The sequence below is a fragment of the Pelodiscus sinensis genome, chromosome 30, assembly GCF_052426305.1.
Source record: "Pelodiscus sinensis isolate ZL-2025 chromosome 30, ASM5242630v1, whole genome shotgun sequence".
In the NCBI taxonomy this organism is placed as follows: Eukaryota; Metazoa; Chordata; order Testudines; family Trionychidae; genus Pelodiscus; species Pelodiscus sinensis.
In genome coordinates this window covers 9,408,597-9,428,058 of record NC_143081.1, presented here as the reverse complement: position 1 = coordinate 9,428,058, position 19,462 = coordinate 9,408,597, and the positions used below count along the sequence as shown (strand labels likewise).

Sequence of the window (19,462 nt, the reverse complement as noted above, 5' to 3'; positions counted from 1 at the left end):
CTCCTTCGCGGTACCAGGAGAGGGCAGGGCAGGGACACACGCAGGCGCCTGAGCGCGCACCCAGCCAGTCTTGTTCTCTCCACTAGGGCCCGAGGACACCGCCCGGCGGGCGCCAGGCACAGGGAGGGGAAGTCGGGCCGGGCTCAGAGGAATCCTCCAGTTGCTGTTCGCAGGGAAAGTCCCGGCTGGCAGGACGCGGACAGTGCGCGCGCCGGGCTCTCAGTGTGTTCAGTTCTCAAGGGCTCAGATTCACCCCGTTGCTCTAGGGCTACAGACCCAGGGGCCGCCCTGCCTCCCTGAGCCTGGGGGGACAGACACTCGGACCCTCAACCACCGCACCGGGCTGGAGTCTCTGCCCCTGGACTCTGCTGGGCTCGCACCGAACACCCCCTCCGCTGCAGCCCTGCGGCTCCTTTCAGGGCAATCGCTTCATCTCCCCCCGGTTCGGCTCCTTGCGATCGGGGCTGGCTGTTCCCAGCCCCTTCACTCCGCAGCTGCAGCCCGGCTGTCCCGGGGGAGCGGCACAGCCCAGCTGCGGCGGCTCCGGGCGCAGAGATTGTTTCTCGCTCAGCGCAGGGTCGTGGCCGGCTAATGGGCTGGGCTGGGGACACACGGTCTCCAGTTCCGCGCACACGTGACATGAGCAGCCGGAGACCAGCAGGGCCGCCCCGTTATTCCTGCGCGGGAAACCAGCCTCCTCCCCGCCAAAAAAAACTTCCCCTGCAATTGCGTGGGAATGCCCCGCGGTGGCGCTCGCGGTCCGCCCGCGAGCGCCAGGAGCCCGCTGGGTACAAGGGAGAGCAGAGAGACTCACCGCTGGGTCACGCTCACTTTCTGCCCCCGGTTAATGTCCCAGCCGGCAGATGGAATCCCGAGGGCTGGTCACGGGCATTCAGCCCTTCACAAAGACTCTACTGCCCCCTGCGGGGCTGTGTCGGTGTCTCACCTGTGCCCGACGCACGTCACAGGAGCTGCCGTCGGGAGGCTAAAGATTCACAGGCCCACTTGGGCCTTGCACCGAGCCCCCCTCACACTCAGTGGAAAGGCTTCCTAGGCGCCAGGGAGCGCTTCAACCCAGCCAGAATCCGGGGAGGGAAGGGGGTTTCCCGCCCAAATCCCTCCCAGCGCTGCGGGAAATCTGCCCTCCCCAGCGGTGTCACACGCCAATGGCTCCCTGGGACACGGCCCCTCCCCCCACACTGAGCCAGGGACCGGCGCTGCCTGGCCCCTCTGAGCATAGGAGGCGGCTCCGGAGATCACTTTCCTTCCCCATCACGGGAGAGTCACCAGCCCCTCAGTCCCTGCGAGAGGAGACACAGTCACTGCAGGGAGCTGCTCTCTCCTCCAGCTCCGAAAGTGTCAGAATGATCCCAGAATCCCGCGCCCGGCGCTGCACAGACACCGAGACCGGGGCCTTCTGACCCCTGCACCCGGACCCCTGGGGCGAGTCACTCAGAACCTTGGTAGGAGCAGCGCGTGTCTCTTGTAAGGCGGGGTATGCAAATGAGAGAGTCAGTGTCCTGTTTAAATCTGTCCCTCCCTCTGCCCAGGCTGCACCCACAGGACAATCCACAGCCCCCTGGGTCTGGGCAGCGACCAGCCAGTCCCCGGAGAAATTAATCCTCCAGCACAGAGACTATGAGACTTTTGCTCCTAGTGGTGTTGGCTGTAGCGGCTTTGGAAGGTATTTTCTTCTTCTGAAAAACTGCAGAATTAAAACAAATGTGGCTGTTTTGATATTGGTATTTATAACCGGTCTGTGTTCCCAGGGGTCCGGTCCCAGGTGCAGCTGGTGGAGTCCGGAGGGGATGAGAAGAAGCCCGGAGACTCTCTGCGCCTCTCCTGCAAAGCCTCCGGCTTCAAGGTCTGGGACTACCACATGGAGTGGGTCCAGCATGCTCCCGGGAGCGGGTTTTAATGGGTCGGTGGCATAAACCCCGGTTCAGTTACCGCATACCGGAATTCTGTGAAAGGGCGAGTCCCTATATGCAGGAACGATCCCAACAACTTGCTGTCCCTGCAAATGACTGGCCTGAGGCCCGAGGACCAGAGGTTTGCGCAGCACATTTCATTAGGGTGTGCACCCAAAGTATTTTTTTAAAATTCACTTTGACCCCCACATTAGCCACACCCCTGGCCCCTGTTAACCATGGCCCTGGCCCCCATTAGCCACACCCCTGGAGGTAACCCTCTCGGGCAAGATGGGCACATGAACAAAAGTAAAACGTGTTATGTGACCCCCAGCCCAAGGAGTTTTCCCACCATCCTCCTACCAATAGCGATTAGTTTGCTCCCCCCAATCCCTCCACCCATGCAACTATCCTGCAATTGCATTAATCCAATGTGTGTGACATTCATGCGGGGGTGCAGAGGCTGGGGGAGGGGGAGTTGAGGGAAGTGTTCCCTCTAAGCGTTTCCTCCCATGAGCAGAATGAATTGTGTGTGGTGTAGCCGTACCAAATTCATGTGGCTTGTTTGGATGTGCCTCTGTGGCACCCAAGTTATTAATAAGTATCTACCGTTCCCCTCTGCTGCCATGTCTCCTTCCATTGCTCCTTCAACTCCCCTGGTGCCTGCTGCCCCCCAACCCCTCACCCTCCTCTGCTGTCCTAACTCCTGCCCTTCTCACTGCGCTCAGCCTTCCTGAGACCTGCCCCCCTCCACCAGCCCTTCTCTCCCCCTGTGCCCACTCCTCCAGGAGCCCCACTCTGATCAAGTGAGCTACCCCTCCTCAGCCCTTCATCTAACACCTCCCTCTACTCTCTCCTCTGGTGCTGCTCCCTCCCCTGCAGGTGTCTGCCCTTCTGCTTCACCCCCAGAATCCCCTGGCACCTGCACCTTCCCTTACCCCTGCACCCTCCTAGTGCCTCTCCCTTCCCTCACTGCCCCGCCCCCTTTGCCCTTTTTTCCCTGATGCCCATCCCCTCACCACCCTCTGCCCCCATTCCCCTCATGCCCCTGTGCCCTCTCACATGACTTGCTCCAACCCCACCTTCCTCATGCCCACCCCGTCTGTCAAGCCTCCTCCCAGCACCTCCCCCTCCAATCCCCAATGCCCTTCCCCTCTCCTCTTCCAGCATTACCCTGTCCCCCCTCCCACTGACACCTCCCCTCCTGCCCTTTTCCTCATTGTCTCCACTTCCCCCCTGGCATTTGTGTCTCCTCCACCGTGTCCCTTTGGTGCCTTCCCCTTTCTTTCCCCTCGCCCCTCCCCCTCCGTACAAGCCCCTTCCCCCCTTCCCCTTTCTTCCTCCTCCACCCTCCCCCAACGCAAAAGCCCCTTCCTCTCCCACCCCTTCCTCTTATTCCCCCTCCCCCCGTCTTACGTTCAGCTTCTGCCTTATAGCTTGCAGGGTTGGAGTCAGAGCTAGCCCAAGCTGCAGGGCGGGGGAGGGGCACCACCGGGGCGCCCTATGGTGCTGCAGGGCCGGGCGGAGGGCGGGGGCGCTCCCGGGCTCCTCAGGGGCGCCGCGTGGTGCTGCCGGGCCGGGTGCGGCTCAGAGAGCAAAAATGGCTCGGGCTAGACGGCCCGAGACATTAGGGTGTGCCTGGCCACACCCGGGGCATCCCGTGCACACGCCTGTGCCGAGGAAACCGCCCGCTATTACTGTGCGAGAAACAGACACACAGTAACAGGGAACCGGATTACGATCACGCAAAAACCCAGGCTGCGGACTCGCCCTTCCCCCGGCAGCCAGGAGGGGGCAGCAAAGACTCACCGCCCGCTCTGTGGTCTGACAGGGCACCCTGACCCTGTGTGAACGTAACACAAAACTCCCGCCCCTGTTAACGTCTCAAATGACCAGCCTGAAGGATGGAGGTGGGGGAGCCCCGCAAACGAAACTTGTTGGCAGAACCAGGCACAGGGCTGCCCTCAATGACCGTAGGATCGTGGATCTGGAAAAGATCTCAGGAGTCATCCAGTCCCGCCCCCTGCCCAAAGCAGGACCAACCCCAACTCAAGCATCCCAGCCAGGGCTTTGTCAAGGGACTTGAAAACCTCTAGGGATGGAGATTCCACCTCCTTAGGGAACCCATCCCAGCGCTTCCCTATCTGCCTAGGGAAATAGTTTTTCCTAATATCCAACCTAGACCTCCCCCACTGTAACTTGAGCCCATTGCTCCTTGTTCTGCCACCTGCCACCACTGAGAACAGCCTCTCTCCAGACTCCTTTCCTGCACGCTTGCCGCTGAGATTTTTTGTGTGAAATACCAAATCCCATTTACACACTTTGAGTTTGAATCTCCAGTTTTAAAAAATTCACACAGCCACTGCTGAGCTGAGCTCTCTGTCCCAGGCTATGGCGTAGTGGGGGGGCTGTCTGCCTGTGACCCAGTCCGTCCGTCCCCCCCCCTCCCCCCCCACGCTGGGATGGGAGATTCTCACTGACTCTCCCAAATGCGTATTAACCCAGACACCAGGGAGGGAGACAAAGGAAGGAGGGTGGAGACCAACACCTGGCAGGGGTGCGGGGGGGGGGGGGCAGGCCTGGAACAGAGGTTTTTCAGTTTCCGTCTGGAATCATGAAAGAAGGAGCCTAAGCAAGGAATTGGGATTTAAGGGCCCAGTCTCCCCCATCTCAAGGGGGGCTGAGGCATCCTAGGCCTGTCCTGTAACCAGATTACATCTGTGCTGTGCTGTATCCTGAAGAAGCAATAAACTCCCTCTGTTCTACTGGCTGGTGGAGTCTGTTCGTGCCACTACGGGGTGGGGGGGTGCAGGAGAAGGGGGAGGCAACATCACACAGGCAAAGATTCCCAGGTGTGGACACAACTCACACCCTGTCATCTTGTTGTCAATTTGTGAAATCCACATGCAAATCCCTGCCCCTGTTTAAATCCAAGCCCCTGATGGGAGGAGCCTCAGTCTCCCCCAAGGCAGAAAAATGCTGGGTCCTAAATTTGGGGGACCATTTGCACCTTCACCGAAGATGAACCTGCTGCTGATTTTCCTCTTTATTCTGGAGTCCCCTTCAGGTACGTGGCCATTGGTGGCAATGGAAGGGGAACATGTTAGTGGCTCTAGCAGGCAAGAAGTTTCTGTCTGTCTGGGGCGTTCTTTGGTGGTGGGGGCATCTTAAATTGGAGAAATCCTCCGCTTAAAATAGTATCAGGACCTTCACTATGTTCAAAACATGGAAGCACAGAAACTAACTGCATTTCTTCCAGGTGATCACATAAATGGCCGCCTCTTCCGAAAGTAAAAGTAAACATTGAGGCTGTGTCTAGACTGGCCAGTTTTTCCGGAAAATCAGCCATTTTTCTGGAAAAACTTGCCAGCTGTCTACACTGGCCTCTTGAATTTCCACAAAAGCACTGACTTCGTACTGTAAGAAATCAGTGCTTCTTGAGGAAATACTTTGCTGCACCCATTTGGGCAAAAGTCCCTTTTGCAGAAAACTTTTCCATTAAAAGCATTTCCGGAAAATCATGCCAATCTAGACACAGCCTAGACGTAGCCAGAGTGCGGCCCCATTACTCCAGAGAAGCTGGAGAAAAAACAATAGGGCAAATTACAGACAAACTACGAACTAGGCCTCGCCTGTCTCAAGGAGCATAAAGGAGGGAGAATCGCACGGACCGCCTGTGGGATCCAGGCACCAAATCGCATTAAACCTCCTTGAGCCTCCAGGCATGGAGCGGCCATTCCCACCGAATGTGAACGGGGAGGAGAAATGTTCATAGCTCTGGGCTCACAGCAAACACGGATCCCGCCTCCCCCCTTTCCCGTCCCGCCGCACCACATCAGCCGAATCCCACTAACCCCAATAAAACTATTTCCCTTCACCACAGCCGATTCCCTGGTGACCCCTGGACGTGAATGGGGAGCTACGGGACGTCATTTCTCCTTAGCTTCCCAGAGCTGTGAAAGCCCATCGGGGCCCCGCGCGCTGTGCCAGGCGCTGCACAAACACAGCCGGGGGCTGGGGAGAGGAGACTCCTTCTGCCGGAGACTCCATGGCAGTGACTCGGCCCGTTAAGGGAAGGCGTTTGTGTCTCTGATAAGGAGGGGAATATGCAAATGGCTGTGACGGGTAACTGCTTAAATCGGTGTCTCTCTCTCCCTAGGCTGCACCCGGAGAGACACCCCGCAGCCCCGGTGTCTGTGCAGTTACCAGCCTGCTCAACCCCGTCGCACCCGCCAGCAACGGAGAAATGAAATTTTGGGTCTATTTCGTTCTCGTCGTGGCAGCTCTGCCAGGTATTTTCCAGCTAAACACGCTGGAGAGGCGGACGGAGATTTTGTATTTGATATTTTGATACTAATGTTCGTATCGCATCTTTGTTCCCAGGGGCCCGGTGCCAGGTGCAGCTGGTGGAGTCCGGAGGGGATGTGAAGAAGCCCGGAGACTCTCTGCGCCTCTCCTGCAAAGCCTCCGGGTTCACCTTCAGCAGCTACTACATGAACTGGGTCCGGCAGGTTCCCGGGAAGGGGCTGGAGTGGGTGGCTCGAATAAGTTCCTCGAGTGGGAGTGAACAGTTGTATTCCCCGGCTGTTCAAGGGCGATTCACCATCTCCAGGGACAATCCCAACAACCTGCTGCACCTGCAAATGAGCGGCCTGAAGCCCGAGGACACCGCCCGCTATTACTGTGCGAGACACAGTGACACTAAACCTATTGATTCTCTTGCAAAAACCCAGGCGGCGGAAACCGAGGCCGCCCCGCGGGCTCAGGAGGGACACAAACAACCCGGTGCTGATAACAGAACTGAAAGGAGCCACCAGGCGAATAAAACACAAACCTGCCCCGGGGCTTTAACCCTTTCACTGCCCAGCCACGTCCCCTGTGTGCAGCCAAAGTCCCTCTGGACCCGTGGGGTAGCACCCCTCGGGAAGCCCTGGAAGCTGATTTCTCCCGGTCCTGAGCGGGTCCCCCAGGTTTGTCCTGGGACAGAATCTCCTGGTTGTATGGTGTCCTTTTTCCCGGTGTCTGGTACCAGGTGCTATTTTTGGGAGGGTGGGGGGTGGGGTGTAAAATCCCGGACACTGTCTTCCCCTTCCCGGTGAAGCCTCCGCGTTCAGTAGCACAGGAAGGGAAGAGCCCCTGATACTCCAGAGCTCCGTGTTCCCCCAAAGGGCTTTGGGAGCCGGACCCTGGGCACGGACCAGGCTGGCTTGGCTGATGCTCGTGTCTCTCCTGCTTCTTCCTACATTTCTTCAGCCTTTGCTTTCCATCCTCCCCCGCCTCTGTCGGCAGCAAGTTACAAGCGGCAGCAGGGCACTTGAGGTATTTATCTCCCCCATGTGTCCGTGGACCAGGCCTGGTACCTGCTTCTCATCGGACTCGGAAGCTCTTTGTAAGGAGCGGTCAGTGCTATTATCCCCGTGTGACGGAGTGGGGGTACTTGCTGGGCTGTGGTGACCCCTGCTGTCTGGAGCAAGACCCAGCAGGGAAAACCTCACTAGGCCAAGGTAATGCCAAACTTGTTGAACCAGTGGCCAGACACCCCCCCATGGAGAGGAACAAAGGAAGGTGGATGCTGCCCTGGCTGGGGGGCAGGGCTGGAAGAGGGTTAGTGAGTTGCTGGCTGGAAGGCAGAGAAGAAGGAGCTGGGGAGGGGGCTGGGACTCCCCTATCTCAAGGGGGGCACTGAGGCCTCTTAGCCCCCAGTTCCTGTAACCAGATTACATCTGTGCTGCGCTGTGCTGGAGGAGCAATAAACCACCCTCAATTCCACTGGCTGGTGCAGTCTGTTTGTGCCATTTCGGGGTGCAGGAGACGGGGAACCCCCAACACGCCGTCACACCCCGTTTCACAAATGGGGAAACTGAGGCACAGGGAGCACAGGGGACTTGCTCGCAGTGAGACAGGAGCAAAACCAGGAACCGCATCCACAACTCCGGAGTCCCAGCCTAGTGCTTTATCCTCACAGACCAGCCGGCTCCGTACCCAGCAGTGCCGGCGTGACCCCTGCGGGGCTACAGGCCAGGCGAGAGGATCTCAGCAGAGATTTCTGGAAGCAATGAATAAACAATAATGGAATAATACGTTGTGTCTCTTCCGTTGGCTCACCCACGTGCCCAAGCCCCTCAGACACACCCAGGGTGAGGGTTGTGGCCCCTTCCGAAGGGCCGGCTCGCTGTAACTTCAGGTGTGTGCAGCGCCGAGCCTAGCGCAGCTGCGGACATGGCTTCAGTCTCTGAGATACACGTTTCCAACTCGGACAGTCACACAAACCCCATCGCCCCGCCCCGCAGGCTGATTTAGCCTCAGAGCCACGAGCCCCTTGCGAGGTGAAGCCTCCCTCTCTCCTTGGCATGGGGGCAAACTGCAGCCACCTCTCCGGCCATCGCCTCGCTGCTAGCGCTGTCAGGCAGCGATGCCCGGGGCGCTGGGCACTAGGGGCGGCTGAGAGGCTGGAGCCACCAGACCAAAGCTGCCCATTGACAAACTCCTCGGCAGGTGAATTGACTCTGGGTCACAGGTTGGGTCACGCGCCAGGCACCGTCCCCTGCCTCGCGGTGCCTCTCTCCTTGCACCCGCTGGGGAAACCCGCATGCAAATCCCTCCCAGGCTGGTACCTTGGCACGATGTTCTTGCGCAAGAACCCGCCACTGTAGACATAGCGGGAGAGCCCTTCCCGCTGGAGTCACTGTCAGCAGCTGGGCCGGGCTGACCCTAACCCTAAGCCATTCGCATCCCGGGCGGGGCCTGGGACCGCGCTGTGAATTCAAGAGAAAGGCGCCTGCGAGTCCCGAGCCACCGAGCGGGGTTTGCCTGGGCACGTTCTATGGACCAAGCATATCCACCGAACTCCGGCAGGGGCCGCTAAACCTGCTTCCTGCGCGACCCGGGCAGGTGGCAGCGGGGCCAGACACACGGACCAGGGCACAGACAGAGAACAGGGTCGGTGGCGGAGGGAGGCTGTCTCTGGTTTAGCACAAATCCCCAGTCACGTTCACAATAAAGCTAAAGCGCGGCCCAAGGCCACGTGGGGTCAGCAAAATGCCACGTTTGAGCCTGGGGATAAATATTCCCCAACCAGTGACTGGCTGACACTGGACCACATCCGCTCTTCTCCGGCCGGGATTTGCACAGGCAGGGTCTGGTCCCAGGCTAACCCCATGAGATGGCTGGGAAGTGAGTTCTCGGCACCTCTGGCGGACTTTGGGAGTCATCGCTCAGCCATAGAATTCACCAGCGCAGAGCCCCAATGCCCGCAGCCTCATCGCTTCGGTTACTGCCCGCCCCCCCCCCCCCCCCCCCCGCATGGGGTATCACATCCCATTAACCCAGCGGGATTCATCTCCTCACTGCAGCTTCCGGTTCAGCTCTAAACTCCCCCCGAATGCCCCCCGGAGACCAGCCTGCCTCGTGTTTCCCTGATTCACACTCATCACTCAGCCTCCGTGTCTGCCACGCAGGTTTCCAGACTCACTTCTGGCTCTTGGGTTCGGCACTTTTTGAGGAGGTGCGATCTCCATATGCAAATGCGGAGTATATTTCTTTAAAAAGCCGGGACCTGGCGCTCAGTCAATGCACGTTGCAGGAGAAAGAGAGCCGCTGTGAGCAATAGCCATGAAATGTGGGCTCAGTTTCCTTCTCTTGCTGGCAGTTCTCCCAGGTGGGTGAATATCACCGGGACAAGGCCGGGGGCAAACAGAACTAACCGGGAGGACTCTCGTCATGTGTCTTCTTTCTCCACAGGACTCAGGGCTCAGATCCAGCTGGTCCAGTCGGGGGCAGAGACGAAGAAGCCGGGGGAGTCGGTGACGGTGTCCTGCAAAGGCTCTGGCTACACGTTCACTAGCTATGGAATCTACTGGTTTCAACAGGCGCCCGGGAAAGGGCTGGTTTACATCGGATGGATTAACACAGACACTGGGGTACCCACTTATATGACTAGTTTTAAGGGGAAAGTCACCGTGACTCTGGACAAATCCAGCAGCACCGCCTTCCTGCAAGTGGGCAGCCTGCAGGCGGAAGACACCGCCGTGTATTACTGTGCCAGAGACACAGCGAGAGAAGCCCCATTCACCGCCGTCCAAAAAGGAGAAGCGGGTTTCCTCCTGCGTGTGGCAACAGCCGCTTATCGCACTAACCAGCAGCGACCTTATCTCGCTGCTACGTTCCGCTCAATCGTGTTCCTGGCACCCGCCTGCCGTGGCACATTCCAAATTCCGCAGGGAATTCGGACACCCCCTTCCCGTTGATGTCCGATGGGTTCTGAGCATGCGCATTCCGGGCTGCCTGGCTAATCCAACCCGATTGTCCTCCCTTTGGGGTAGCGGCCTTCATTGCCCGGCGGGTGTCTGTGGCCGCTGGGATCACGGAGGCCTGATCTCTGGCTGTGGCCTCAAAATGCTACAGCAGTAACTGACTATAACAACAGCAGGAACACACATGGCCCCGCACTGACGGGCCAGAGCTAGTTACCGCGCCACTCACAGGGACCCAGATTCCCAGCCTGTAGAAATACGCACAATTGCATCGGCTCGGACTAAACTGCCCTGGTTTGTGCCGGCTGGAAATCTGCCCCCTTTGAGTCCGATAGAGAGAATCTGGGACTCTAGTCCCACTGGTTCCATGGGAGCGGTGGATATAGGGCAGGACGAGCGGGGCGGCTGCCCCCGGCCCCGCGCTTCAAGAGGCCCTGCTTTGACGTGTCCTTGAGCGCTTTGATGCAGCTTTTGTTCCTCTGGACCCCAGTGGGGCCCGCTCCTTCTCGATGGCCGCCAAGGAGAGGCCCTTGCGATTCCTGGAGAAGTCCACGCTCCACAGGAGGAGCTGGGCGAAAGCCGCCGCTGTCTTCTGAGCGGCTTCTTTTTTCTCTTTTTCTTTTGGCTGCCTGGGGTTGCAGATGCCGGGGAGCAGCGGCGCCCGGTTGCGCTGCATTCATCCCAGCGCAGAGGGGGCGCAGTTTCTCCGGCCGCCAGCACCACCCCGCCCTTCTCTTTTAGAAGCCGGTTGTTTCTGCACTGCCAGGCGCTTCGAGAGGAGCCGCTCTCGCCCCCTCACGCCACCTACTGGAAGCCAGAGCTGCTGCAGGCTGCTACTATAGCCTGGACCCGGGCGCAACCGAATCAACTTCCCGGCCCTCCTGTCTCGGCCTCTCTGGCTCTCCTCGAAAAGTGTGTGTCTGAAACACTGAAATCCCCAGAGACACCCGAGGCCTCCCGTTATTCCACAGGAGCCAGGCATCTTGATCGAAGCCGGAGGGTGTTTCTCTCTCTAGCCTTGCTCCTAAAGAATGACTCATGCCTAGCTTGGGAGCAAGGGGAAGGGGAAAGAAGGGAGAGAGGGGGACACAACAACACCAAAGCTTTGCCCACACCCACAGTTCTGCGCTCAGACCGGACCAGTATTTGATTTTTTTTTCTCGCGACGAATGTTAAATTTCCCCGCCTTGTCTCTTAACTGAAAGAGGAACAGGAATGAATAAACAAATGAATCGACTTATGAAGGAATTCAACAGATGATTTGGTGCCGGTGGGGAGGAATGGTTTTTAAATGGAGCAGGTGAATTTATCATTACCAGCAGGTGCCTAAAATGGTATTTGTGGACAACTTGGCTATGTCTACACTGGCAGCTTCTTGTGCAAAAACTCTTGTGCAAGAACACGTCCACACTACCATGTGCGAGCTGTGCTTTTGTGCAAGAGCATCCATGGCAGTGTGGATGTTCTCTTGCGCAAGAAAGTCCTGATGGCCATTGTGACGGCACGTTGGGGGTTCCCCGTCTCCTGCACCCCGAAATGGCACAAACAGACTGTACCAGCCAGTGGAATTGAGGGTGGTTTATTGCTCCTCCAGCACAGCACAGCACAGATGTAATCTGGTTACAGGAACTGGGCTAGGATGCCTCAGGCCCCCTTGAGATGGGGGGAGACTGGGCCCCTAAAACTCCAGCTCCTCTCCCTAGGCTGTCTCATCCATCCTCACAGACAGCCACCAACCAACTAACCCACTTCCAGCCCTGCCCCCCCAGTCAGGGCCGCATTCCACCTTCCTTTGTTCCTCTCCATGGGGGGTGTCTGGCCACTGGTTCAACCAGTTTGGCCTTACCTCTGCCTAGCGAGGTGTTCCCTGCTGGGTCTTGCTCCAGACAGCAGGGGTCACCACAGCCCAGCAAGTACCCCCACTACGTCACACTTCCCATGAGAGAAAAACCCCAGAACTCAGGGGCCATTTCCCCCTACTGGCTCTGCCCTGCAACCGCAGCCCCGGGAACACTCCATAATCTAAGGAAACTACAAAACATCGATAACCTCCCCAATAATACCATCCTTGCCACCATGGATGTAGAAGCTCTATATACCAACATCCCACATGAAGACGGATTACAAGCAATTAGAAACACTATCCCAGAGGACACTACTGCCAACCTGATAGCAGACCTATGTAACTTTGTTCTCACCCACAATTATTTCCAGTTTGAGAACAACTTATACCTCCAGATCAGCGGCACAGCCATGGGTACACGCATGGCCCCACAGTATGCTAACATTTTTATGGCTGACCTAGAACAAAGTTTCCTCAACTCCCGTCCCCTTTCACCCCTCCTCTACCTACGGTACATCGATGACATCTTTATGATCTGGACGCATGGCCAAGAAACACTGGAGATATTCCACAGAGATTTCAACAACCTACACCCCACCATCAACCTCAGCCTGGACCATTCTACACGAGAGATCCACTTCCTGGACACCACTGTACAAATCAACAATGGAAAATTAGACACCACTCTCTACAGAAAACCCACCGACTCATACAGTTACCTACATGCTTCCAGCTCCCATCCAGAACACACCACACAATCCATCGTCTATAGCCAAGCCCTTCGATACAACCGCATCTGCTCTAATCCCACTGACAGAGACCAGAAGCTTCAGGATCTCTACCAAGCATTTATAAACCTCAACTACCCACCCAGAGAAATAAAAAAGCAAATTGAAAGAGCCAGACGAATACCTAGAAACCATCTACTTCAAGACAGACCCAAGAAAACCAACAATAGAACACCACTTGTCATCACCTACAACCCCCAACTTAAACCTGTCCAACACATTATCAATAAACTACAGCCTACATTGGAACAGGATACCATACTCAAAGAGGCTCTGGGAGACAGACCCATAGTCTCCTATAGACAACCACCCAACCTCAAGATGATTCTTACCAACCACCACAGGACATACCACACTAATACCAACCCTGGTACCTTCCCTTGCAACAAACCCCGTTGCCAGCTTTGTCCACATATTCATTCTGCTGATACCATTATTGGACCTAACCAAGTGAGTTATAAGATCAAGAACACATATTCCTGCGCATCCAGAAATATAATCTATGCTATCATGTGCCGAAAGTGTCCGTCTGCTATGTACATTGGACAAACATCTCAGACACTTCGCCAAAGGATTAATGCCCACAAAACAGATATCAGACAAGATCACAAAGAGAAAACAGTTTCTTGTCATTTCAACCGGAAAGGACACTGTCTCAATGACCTGCTAACCTGCATCCTACTTCAGAAGACATTCAAATCTGCACTTGAAAGGGAATCCTCTGAACTGGCATTCATGCTAAAATTCGACACCCTCCGCACCGGACTTAACAAAGACCCCAACTATCTTACACATTACAAAGATAGCTTCCCCAAGTATCACCTCTAATACTATTAACTCACAGACATTTCCCCTTCCCCACCTCTAATATCATTAACTCACTGGCATTCACCTTCCTCCCCCCCCCCCCCAACCCCCTTCTGTTCTGCAATGTGATTTGTCCTTTTCATATTTGTTCATTTTTTAAATTGTATCCTTTGTTATATATGGTTGTGACTATTTTCTTCCATTATTTGATCTGAGGAAGTGGGTCTGGCCCACGAAAGCTCATCATCTAATAAACCATCTTGTTAGTCTTTAAAGTGCTACATTGTCCTGCATTTTGCTTCCATACTCTCGGGAACACTCCAGGAGCGCAGGGCGCTGCAATAGGTGCCCCTCCCCCCCCCCTCCGGGTCCAGTCCAGTCCAGTCCTACTCCACGAGGCACAGCCCCCGCCCCCCCATAAAGCGGGTTTTCAGTATCGGAAATAAACTTCTCCCTGCAGCTGCGGTTCTTTCCCCATTTGCCCCTCCCGGGAGAGACTCCCGCCTCTGGGCATCCCCTGGGCACTGTCTGTGTCCATGGCAGGTTGCGGCACATTTTGGAGCGGCCCGTGAACCTGGAGAGAGACACCCGCCGGTTTCCAGGGGCTTTCCCGCTCAGATATGGGGTGGGGGTGCGGAGGACGCTCCCCTCCACCAGACAGCGCTCCCTGCACAGGGTCCCTCCCCCTGCTAGTGTATCCCCGCTAGGAAAACCCGCATGGAAATCCCTGGCAAGAGAGTCCACGGGTCCCCTGGCCCCCCCGAACTGCCTCGCACAGCCCCCTCCTGCCATTCCCTGTGCACTGAGATGAGCGCCCGGCCTCTCCGGGAGGTAAAGGGGAAATGCCGAGGGGGCATCGCCACGTACTGAGCGCTCACCCCGCGCTGTCTCTTATACCCGCTCTGGGGAACCCGCATGCAAATCCCTGCCCGGGGGTTCCTGTTAAATACCAGCCCCTGGTTCTAGGAGCCTCAGTCTCCGCCCAGACACAGCCCAGCCCGGCCCTGTCTGCTGGGGAGTTCCCCTCAGTGCCTTAAAGGAAAATGAAATCGCTGTTGCTTTTCCTGGCCCTGTTCTCCGCCCCCGGCTGTGAGTGTGGGTTAGAAAACTGGGGAACTGGGGACAGGTCCAGGGATTCACTGACTGGCTAATTGTTTCCATGTTTTGTTTTTCCCTTTTCCGAGGTGTCCTCTCCCAGGTGCAGCTGGTCGAGTCCGGCCCAGGCGCCGTGAAGCCCGGAGAGACCCTCACCCTGAGCTGCAATGTGACCGGGGTCTCTCTCACTAGCAGCAGCTACCTATGGAACTGGGTCCGGCAGCCCCCCGGGAAGGGGCTGGAGTGGGTAGCTCGGATATACCCCTATGACGGGAGAAAGTGGTTTGCCGCGTCTCTGCAAAGCCGGACCAGCATCTCTGCGGACACGGCCAAGAACCAGTTCTCCCTGCAGCTGGCCTCCCTCGCAGCTGCGGACACCGCCACCTACTACTGCGCCAGGGACACAGTGACACAGAGCGCAGCGGGGCTGGTACAAAAAGGAGAAGATATTTGAAGATTGTAGCTGAAGCAAAATGCAGGACCATGTAGCACAGACTAAGACGGCGACATTTAAAGATATTTGAAGTCACTCCAACGTCTATTGCTGCTACTCGTTAGGGAAGCCCTAAGTACATGTTTAGAGAAGACAATGAAATAAGGTCGCTTCTTCACATAGAAAACTAAAGTCATGTCAGGGGTGGGATTTGAACCCACGCCCCCTTACGGAGACCAGAACACGCATTTGTGGGAAGGGTAAGGTCTTGAGTCTGGCGCTTTTGACCACTCGGCCACCCTGACAGTGACAGCGGCCCTTTTCTTCAATGTTGGAGTTGCTCAGGGAGGCCGAGGTGGAACTTCCCTTAGCGCCCCCCCCAGCCATTGCACAGCGCCGCTAATGGACACGCACAATCACCCTGCCTACGGCGGTGCGGTGGTTTGTGGTGAGCTGCAAGGAAATGGTCCGGGGGCGGGGCCAATAGAACGGGGGGACCCAGGCGGGTGTGACGCAGCGTCGCGCTGTTCTGTCTCCTGGCAGGGGGGTTCCAGAGTCCGGCTGGACACAGAATGTCCCGCTGCTGGTTCCTCCGCCCGCCGGCCAATGGGCAGCTGCAGTAACTGAATGGAGAAAGCTGGGAAATCGCTGAAGCGGGGGCGGGGTGTCTGTCTGTCTGTCTGTAACTCACAAGCGCATGGGAACAGATGCGCGGTGCGAGTATTTGATTCAGTGAATCTTTCGCTGCCGGGTTCGGCAGCCAGGGCCGGATTAATAAGGGTAAATAGATGCAGAGTGTCCGATCCCCTTTAAGAACCGCGCTCTCCCAATGGCTCGGAGCTAGGTCCTGCAAGGTTCACTCCCCACAGCGGAGCCAGACCGACACAAGTCTGCGCTCCCATGTCCCCACCTGACCGAGGGCCGGAGCTCAGCCATGTCCCAGCGCACAGCTGTTCCCCTTGTCACCGCCAGAGTCAGATCTACCCAGCAGCCCTGCCCTGACACGCTGCAGTCAATTCCAAACCAGTTCTGGTGTGCGAATGGAAGGCTACCAGATCTAATTAGGGTTGCCAAGTGTCCCGTATTCTTTAGGAGAGTCTGGTTTCTGGGCCCTCTGTCCGGTACAAAATGCAGAAAATACCGGACATGTGCAATGTATTTTCTGGTTGGGCGCCAGAGGGAAGTGTGGCGGGGGAATAGCTGGGAGGTGGGGCATGATCTGCGCTACGAGCCTCTGGTTGCGTCTGAGGAGGATGGGAAGCCCGGTCCCTGCTCCTGAGTGCTGGTCAAGCATGTGATGGAGCCACAGCAGAACGTGCTTCGCTGGGACCGTGGTTGGGACTGGCAGCTCCCTGGGATCTGCAAGTGCCCAGGTCAGTCCCGTCCCCCTCCCAGTTGGCTGGTTCTTCCCCACTTCTCCTCCCGATTTTCCCTGGCCAGCCCCACTGAACCCGCCAGCCCTGCCTTTGGTGACCAGTTCTCCCTTCCTCCTCTGGATCTCCCCCGGCCAGCCCCACTGCACCCAACCCCCCTCCTCCCCCAGCCCTGCTTCCCGCCTGCCAGTTCCTCCTCACGATCTCCCCCAGCCAGACCCGCTGTACGCACAACGCCCCCGACCAGCTCTGCTTCTCTCTGGCTGCCCCACCACGATATCCCCTGGTCAGCCTCACTGCCCCCGACCTCCCTCGACCAGCCTTGCTTCCTGCCAGTCGCCCCTCCCCCCGATCTCCCCCGGCCAGCTCCACTGACCCTGACCCCGACCCCCCCCCCCATCTGCTTCCCAGCCCAACTTCTTCCTGTGGCCGAGCCCCTCCCCCCCATCAAGTGTGTCCGGTATTTTTTTTTTAGACTATCTGGTATCCATAGCCAGGGCCCAACTGGTTCCAACTGGCTTTGGGATCCACCCGAGACAAGACCCTTTGGCTGGAGACTGAGGCAGGCGACTTCAGGGCCAGTGGTCTGTGGATACCGGTCTCCCGCTCTCAGGCCGCATTTGCCCCACAGGCAAGGTCTGGGATGGAGTCAAGGTAGCCGAGAATATCGAGGCTGCGGAGCGCATTCGGGCCCCAACTTCACTGGGCTCCTTTGAGAATTCCTGTGTCAGCCGCTAAATCTGCCCGGATCACCTCGGCCGTGGAGCGCACAATGCAGGGTCCGCTCACTGTCGGAAGCCAGACCCTCCCTGAGGGAATTGGCTTTGGGGTGGGAACCAGTGTGATAAAGACCGGGACGCCCTCACTAGAGACAGAGGCCCGGGCCGGTCATCCCTAGAGATGCTAAAGTAGAATGAGCAGCAGCCAACAAGCAAGGCCCCATCCCTGCCACCTTCACCCCAGTGACCCCTGTCTCCTCCCCGCTTGCCCATTGTCAGATACTTTGAAATGGAAGGTGAGGGACACATCTCTGGCCATGCTGGCTAACAGCCTTCGATGGACCCGCACTCTGTTCATTTACCGACTTCTTTCTGGACCCTGTTACAGCCTTGACAACATCCTTGGCGACAGGTGAAATATTTCAATCTAGACTCCTGCTACCGCTCCAGACTCCTTCCCTTGCGTAGCGACACGCCCGGAGCCTTTACCCGCAGCTGGCCTGCAGGAATCAATGTTAGCTTTGAGCAGGCAGCAGAAACGTGGGACACCAATATTAGCCAGCCCCACACTGTCCCCAATGGCCAACCTAGCTCAGCCTTCTGCCTCCCGCATGGCCCAACACCAGCTCTTGTATAGGAAGCAGCCAAATATTTGGCAATTATCAACTCACGGGCCACAAACTGGGGAGATTTCTCCTCCCCCCTCGCCAAGTATTTTCCTGACTCGCAGAGCCTGGGAGTTTGTCTCTTTTCCAAAACTGCCCCGCGCCCAGCTCAGAGCGCTCCCTGCCGCGCTACTTGTGAGCAGCGTCCCTGGGCAGGAGCGGTGTCTCCACGGGGAAGGTGAAGCACAACAGGGGGGCGGGCTCCCGAGGGTACAACCCCGTGGGGCGCGCTCCGCAGCGTGTGGCCAGAATCCCGGGCTGCAAAGGGCTCGCTGGGACACAGGGACATCGGGGCCCAGGGAACGTTTCCTGACGAATGTCGGTGCCAGGTGCGCTCGGCGCCTGCAGAATTCCGGGGGAGCCGAGCAGGGCAGGGAACGGGGCAGGTTGGGTCCCTGTCTCTGCCCGGGTTGCATCCGCAGATACAATTTTGGGCTTCTTGCTCCACTAATGCATTTAGATCCCCCCACACTCTGCTTTAGGCATCTCCTCAGTTGTAAACAGAAGCTCCCGCGCGAAATCCATCTCCCCCGATGACGAAGAAAGAAAGAAAGAAAGAAAGAAAGAAAGAAAGAAAGAAAGAAAGAAAGAAAGAAAGAAAGAAAGAAAGAAAGAAAGAAAGAAAAGGGCCGGAGCCCGCAGCGGTCGCTGGTCGCTTGTTCATTTCCCTGCCCTTGTGACCCAGCCACGAGGCCGCAGCGGAGCAGAAGCGCTAAGACTCCTGCGCTCCCCGCCCCTTTTCTAGGGCGGTACCGGGGTGTCGGACTTTATGCAAATCTCCCGCCAGGGCCCGGGTTAAATCGCAGCCCCTGGGTTCCCCGGGACCCGCCTGCCCAGGGGCTGCAGCGAGTTTCAGTTTTTCCTCCTTCTCGTTGCACCGTTTCCCAGGATGGACCCCGCGGTGTCGCTGCTGCTGTTACTCGCCCTCTCGCCCTGTGAGTCGGGAGGGGAAACCCGGGGGATGATCAAAGCCCCAGGGAGCGAGCTGAGGATCTAACTGTAACGGTTCGTGTCTGTGCAGGTGTCCGGTCCCAAATCCAGCTGGTCCAGTCCGGGCCGGGCGCGGTGAAGCCCGGAGAGACCCTCACCCTGACCTGCGCTGTCTCGGGTTACACCATCACCAGCGGTTACGGTTGGAGCTGGATCCGGCAGCCCCCCGGGACAGGGCTGGAGTGGCTGGTGTCGGGATATTACAGCAGTTCCAAGTGGAACACAGACTACAGCCCATCCTTCCAGAGCCGGGTCACCAACTCCCTTGACTCTTCCAAGAACCAGTTCTCGCTGCAGCTCCGCTCGCTGACAGCTGCAGACACCGCCACCTATTACTGCGCCAGAGGCACAGTGGCACAAAGCAACGCAGGGCCTGGCAGAAAAAGGGGAAGCGAAGCCTGAACAGACATTCAAGCCTCTAACGCTGGATGTATCTGTCTGGATAAGCAGGAGACCCGCCACACAAACACCACGTTCCGCTAGGTGGCGCTAACGGGGCACCTCTCTTTCCATTCGCGAGCCTTTCACACATCTCCATCCGAAGCGGAGTGAGACACTGGGCAAAGGGAGGTGGAAAGGGGAGGAGG

The 19,462-nt window shown here is 57.4% G+C and overlaps 1 non-coding gene across 1 annotated transcript; it reads right to left on the bottom strand.

Moving 5' to 3' along the window:
* Positions 1–15,324: 15,324 nt before the first annotated feature.
* Positions 15,325–15,433, bottom strand: TRNAL-CAA (transfer RNA leucine (anticodon CAA)). The gene is made up of 2 exons: positions 15,396–15,433; positions 15,325–15,370 (listed from the first exon to the last, which is right to left on the bottom strand). It is a non-coding gene; the product is annotated as a tRNA-Leu (tRNA).
* Positions 15,434–19,462: the final 4,029 nt, after the last annotated feature.